General features: G+C 40.3%; 1 non-coding gene across 1 annotated transcript; it reads left to right on the top strand.

Annotated features, from left to right (window-relative positions):
- Nucleotides 1-5,779: 5,779 nt before the first annotated feature.
- LOC111531384 lies at nucleotides 5,780-5,884 on the top strand. Its single transcript, XR_002728271.1, has one exon. It is a non-coding gene; the product is annotated as a U6 spliceosomal RNA (small nuclear RNA).
- Nucleotides 5,885-6,372: the final 488 nt, after the last annotated feature.

Raw genomic sequence — 6,372 nt, 5'->3', positions numbered from 1 at the left:
TATGACCTGTATCTTGTACTGACCTCCATTTCATCCTGTGACTAAGTGCCTAACCTCCTGGGAATGCAGCCCAGTGGGTCTCAGCCTCATTTTACCCAGCTCCTATTCAAGATGGAGTCCCTCTGGTTTCAACACCTCTGACAAAAGTGTGCTTATTGTGCTGACCAAGGAGGGCTGAATGAAATCCAGCTGGATTGGACAGGGAACTAAAGGCAAATGTCCATCCATAGAATGTAGACAAGGCACTGACAAATGTGATAAACACAGCGAGGTCTGGGCATGGACGGACATACTTTTTTTTTTTTTTTAAAGACATGGTCTCACTCAGACTGGAGTGCAGTGGTGCAGTCACAGCTCACTGCAGCCTCGACCTCCCAGCCTCAAGCAATCCTCCTACCTCAACCTCTTGAGTAGCTGGTACTACAGGCACGCACCACCATTCCTGGCTAATTATTTTTAATTTTTGTAGACATAGGGTCTCACTGAGTTGCCTGGGCTGGTCTCAAACTCCTGGACTCAAGCAATCCTCCTGCCTCAGCCTTCCAAGTAGCTGGGACTACAGGCACATGCCACTACGCCAGGCTAATTGTTGTATTTTTGGTAGAGAGGAGGTTTTGTGATGTTGCACAAGCTGGTCTAGAACTGCTGAACTCAAGTGATTCACCCACCTCAGCCTCCCAACATGCTGGAATTACAAGGGTGAGCTGCTGAGCCCAGGTGAGATACGTCTTTTTCTCTCACTGAGGGCTCCTAAGTGGGCATCTGGTCCCTATAGATGCTGAATTTCTTTTTTCTGACTTTCTTTCAGTCATTTTGAAATGTATGTTAAGGCTTGGGTACTGTGCCCTCTTTGACTTTCAAACCATCAGGAGCCATTTGCAATGCCTGGAGACATTTTGGGTTATTATGATTGGAGAGTGGACATTGCCAGCATCTGGCGGGTGGGGCCCAGGGATGCTGCTGCTCAACACCCTACAAGTGCACGGGACGGCCACAACACAGAGAACCCTCCAGCCCCAAGTGTCAACAGCACCCACTTTGAGAACCTTGAACTAAAGAATACAAAGATTCCACATATGAGATCATGCAGTATGTGTCATTCTGTGCCTGGCTTATTCCATTTAGCATAATGTCCTCCACATTTATCCATGTTGTTGCAAATGCCAACACTTCCTTCTTTAAGACTTAATAGCATTCCATTGTGTATACAAATCACATTTTCTTTACCCATTCATCCACTGATGGACACTTTGGTTGACTCCATATTTTGGCTATTGTGAATAGTGCTGTAATGACTATGGGAAAGCAGATAAATTAGACATTCCTCAGAAAGTTACTAGAAAAATAAAATTATAAGTCAAGGAGTATTTGTTTGAAATCTTCAAAAGTTGTTTTAAACCATCCAGAAAAGTATGAATTCTCATATAAACCTTATGAAAAATAAAAATGGTAAGTTAAATGCTGAAATTTTTGAAAGCTGTCAAAATAATCTATCTACCTATCTATTCACCTATCCATCATCTTTCTATAACTATCCATCCATCCATTCATCCATTTATCCATCCATTCATCTATTGAACGTACCTATCTAGCTAGCTAGCTATTTATCACCTATCTACCCATCTACTGAATCTATCATCTATCCTTATCTATCTATCACATACCTATCTATCCATCCACACATCTATTGACTCTAATCATCTATCATTATCTATGTATCTATCATTATCTATGTATCTATCATGTATCCATCCAGCCATCTGTTGAATCTATCATCTATCAATATCTATCTATCCATCTATCCATTCATCTACTTCATCTATTATCTATCATTATCTATATATTTATCTATCTATGTATCTATCCATCCATCTACCTATTGAATGTATTTATCATCTATCATTATCTATGTGACAGTCTAATCTATTTAAGCTCTCTGTCATCTATTATATTTTTATCTGTCTCTTCTATTTATTCTCATCTCTATTGTCATATAGTATATGTATGTTGATACACACAGAGAAAGACTGATAGAGAGAGAGAGATTTGTAAAATGTACAAATATTTAAAATGAAACACTTTTTTTTTAATGGGTGACATGGTAAACAAGGACATTCACTGACTGGCCTCATTCACTTCCTACCCACCCTTCCAATCTAATCACTCCTAGGGGGTGTTTCTGGGAACAGCTTTCGTCGCCGCCTCTGTCTCTTCACCCCCACACCACTTTCTGCCTGCCCCCTGGCCAGCCTAGCTTCCCTGAGGCCCCTCCCTGTCCCCTGCCCCCATCACACACCATGTCCATGATGATTGCTGTTTACCAGTCGACTCCCCGACCACACACATCGAAAGCACCCGGAGGCTCAGGGGTCTTCCTCTCTGGTTTTCCTCCACACCTGGCACGATGCTGGTAAATGGTAGCACCAAATAAATGTTACAGTAAATGAATAGACTACTTAGTTCCCTTTACAACTGCCAATGAAGGAATGATAAATTAAGGTGGTGATTTTTAACTCCTAAGGTCCAGTAAGTCAGGGGTAGGGGTTTTTCTTTATTTCCAGCTCCCGAAAACTGCTGAAAGGAGATGGGAAAAAGCATTTCATTTCTAAAAACGCCTTTAGCATAACTTGCAATACAATACAAGTCCATCAGCCAGCTTGCCTCAACCCCCCCCCCCCCCCCCCAAGGCATCTGGTTCTAGTTCAGGGCAAAGGAAGTTAAGTGTTTCATTATAATGCTTCTTGCACACACACATATGCATTTATTGGGGGTGGGGAGCTTTGGGGGAGTTTTACTAATATTTGCTAATTTTTTATTGACTTATGTAGAAAGAACTATAAACTTAATTTTGCATTTACTTCTGTAGAAAGAACTGCAAACTTAATTTTGATTTCCCTATGTTTCCCTCAGTTTGCTCAATTCCTTCCTTCTGATTGTGATGAAATTTTTCTAGAAAATCATCACCCAATTTAAACCATATTTTTTAAGTGTTTCCCTGTGCCGGGGGAAAGAAAGTTTAAAATGATCCTTTAGATTATTTGTATATTTTTGAAATGTTTCAACGAGGTTAAATATAATTGGAAGGAAAAGCAAAGCATTATATAAGATTAAATCTTAGGTGAATTGAAGAAAAAAATAAGCATTTCTGCAAGGCCAGGGAGTCAAAATCTGATTTTCTTCTAAAGCAAAGAAGGTTCAGAGAGTTCTTTTTTCTAGGTTTAGAAACCATTCAAAATTCATGAGTTTGCTGTTTTGATCATCACTGAAATCTCTTCCAGATTCCTACCCTTAGGGGAAAAAAAAATATATATATATATATATATCTTCATGCTTTAAAAGAAGATCAAAATAGTATATTAAGTAGTCTCAGAATACTTCTTGTACATACAAAAAATACTCAGTTAGTTATAAAATAAATCAAAAACAGACAGACTGAATCTTCCTTAGATTATATATGCTTTTAACTTATAGGAGAATGAAGGATGCAAGCTAGAAGATTAATGAAAGAAAATCAATTACCCCCAAAGAAAAATGTTTAAAAATCTCAGTTATAGTTCAGATTGGCCCTTTCTAGCAAAAGTCAAAATGTGATATGCAAACACATAACGTAATGCCTTCATTCTTCACACAAGTCTTGACTATGTACATGGTTAGTGCTTTGTTTGAAAATCCATTGAGACTGTAATATCTGAGAAACTGCCATAGATGATGCAGCAAAGGCATTTTACTGTATCAAATTCAAGTGGTCAGAGGTATTTGAACCAGAGCAACTCCATCTTGAATAGGGGCTGGGTAAAATGAGGCTGAGACCTACTGGGCTGCATTCCCAGGAGGTTAGGCATTCTAAGACACACGATGAGATAGGAGGTCGGCACAAGATACAGATCATAAAGACCTTGCTGATAAAACAGCATGTGGTAAAGAAGTCAGCCAAGATGGTGACAAGAGTGAGCTCTGGTTGTCCTCACTGCTCACTATATGCTAATTATAATACATTAACATGCTGAAAGGCACTCTCACCAGCACCATGACAGTTTGCAGAGGCCATGACAATGTCAGGATATTAATCTATATGGTCTAAAAGGGGAGGAACCCTGAGTTCCCAGAATTGCCCACCCCTTTCCCAGAAAACTCGTGAATAATCCACTCCTTGTTCAGCATAAAATCAAGAAATAACTGTAAAAATGGGCAACCAGTAGCCATTGGGGCTGCTCTGCCTGTGGAGTAGCCATTCTTTTACTTCTTTACTTTTGTAATAAACTTGTTTTCACTTTATGGACTCACCTCCAATTCTTTCTTGCACGAGATCCAAGAACCCTCTCTTGGGGTCTGAATCAGGACCCCCTTCCTGGTAACAAAGTTACAAACAAAGGAAATCCTATCTAAAACAGATACAGTCATGCACCGCCACAGAATGTATGGCCAATGATGGACGGCATATAAAATGATGGTGCCACAAGATTATAATGGAGCTGAAAAATTCCTGTTGCCTAGTGATTTGTGTTACAATTGTCTACCGTATTCAGTATAGGAACATGCCGTACAGGTTTGTAGCATAGGAGCAACAGGCTACACCATATAGCCTAGGTGTGTAGTAGGCTAGACCATCTAGGTTTGTGTAAGTTCACTGCAGGATGTTGGCGCAACAACAACATCGCCCAGTGATACATTTCTCAGAATGTATCCCCATCATTAAGCAACGAGTGACTGTAAGTCTATTTCACTGTGTGTAACTTCCCCTACTGTAAGGGAACTCCCCTCAGAAATCCAAGCTCACCTTGGTCCAGACCCACAATGCAGCAATTTAGGAAGAGTATGCTTCCCTGAGGAGGCACTTTAGCTCAAACCAGCCACCACTTGCTCACTGGCTTTCTACTACCTTCACATCAGTTTTAGCCTCACAGAATCAATAGTGAGCTTCTTTTTCACGTTGGAATTAATTATAAATATAGGAGTGGGAGTTTCCACATTTCCATGAGGTAATCTATTTGCTAGTTAAGGACCTATATCCATTACCTATTGCTGTGTAACAAACACCCCAACACTTAGTAGCTAAAGACAATCACCATTTTATTTGTGCATCACTCTCTGGGTCACAAATTTCAGACTGAGCTCAGCTGGATGGTTCTTCTGTGGGTCTCCCTGAAGGTGCCTTATGTGGTCCCAGTCCTCTGACAGCTTGACTGAAAATGGATGGTGTAAGCTGGGAGTGTATTCACATAGCTGGCCATTGGTGCTGGCTGTCAGCTTAATCTTTCTCATGGTGACTCATCTCAAAAAGGCTACCCTGGCTTCTTCATATGGGGTGGCCTCAGTACTCCAGGCTGACAGACAAGACCACCCAACAGACGTGTTCATGAATGTACCTTAGACCATCCAGTCTCATCAAGCGGCCAGATAATGGAAGCTGCATGAAAGACCCCAAGCAAGACCAACAGAAGAACTGCCCAAGTGAACCCAGTCCAAGTTATTGATTCACAGACATATGAGCAAATACAATGTTTGTGATATTGAGGCACTAAGCTTATAGTTGATTTTATATTAAAAAAAAATAGGTAACAGATCCTGAAATTCATACCTGAAGTGGGTGGGGGGTTGCTCTCATACAAAAGCTTAAAACATGCTTCATTGGCTTTGAAACTGAGTGGTGAATGAAGGTTGGGAAAATAGTAAGGTAACTGCTACCAAAGGCTAGAAAAAAATGGCAACCAGTGGTATGCTGTGTTGGAAGAGCAACACTGTAGCCTGCAGTGACTTGGAAGATAAAAATGTACCTAATGTGCTCACTTTGGCAGCACAGATACTAAAATTGGAATGATACAGATAAGATTAGCAAGGCCCATGCAAGGATGACAGGTAAATTCGTGAAGCATTTCATTATTAAACACACACACACACACACACACACACACACGTAAATAAAGTCAAAAAAGAAAAGAAATGTACCTAATAAACTCGGACTTAGAGGAAGCAGGTTTTTGTTGTTGTTGAACATTCGCACTATTGACATTTGGGGACAGAAAATTATTTGTTATGGAAGCTGCCATGTGCATTGCAGAATTCTCAGCATCATTCTGGGCCTCTGCTTGGTAGACCTCAGAAGCACCCATTGACTACAGCCTGAATTTTTGTCCCATATAACAGTGAGTATATAACATAGACTTTTTTTTAACCCACTGCATTTTGGGATTCTTTGTTATGTGCCAATAGCTGACTGACACAGCCTCTTATAACAGAAACAGAGAATTTGCTCATGCATGTTTCTTTTCTTCCTTCAATGGTTCATTCTGTAAATATTTGCAGTGCATTCCTTGAGCCAAATAATATCTGAATTTGGGGATACATACACATGAAGTGATAGACCCTGACCTG

This window comes from Piliocolobus tephrosceles, chromosome Y (genome assembly GCF_002776525.5).
Source record: "Piliocolobus tephrosceles isolate RC106 chromosome Y, ASM277652v3, whole genome shotgun sequence".
In the NCBI taxonomy this organism is placed as follows: domain Eukaryota; kingdom Metazoa; phylum Chordata; class Mammalia; order Primates; family Cercopithecidae; genus Piliocolobus; species Piliocolobus tephrosceles.
This window is presented reverse-complemented; position numbering and strand designations above follow the sequence as displayed.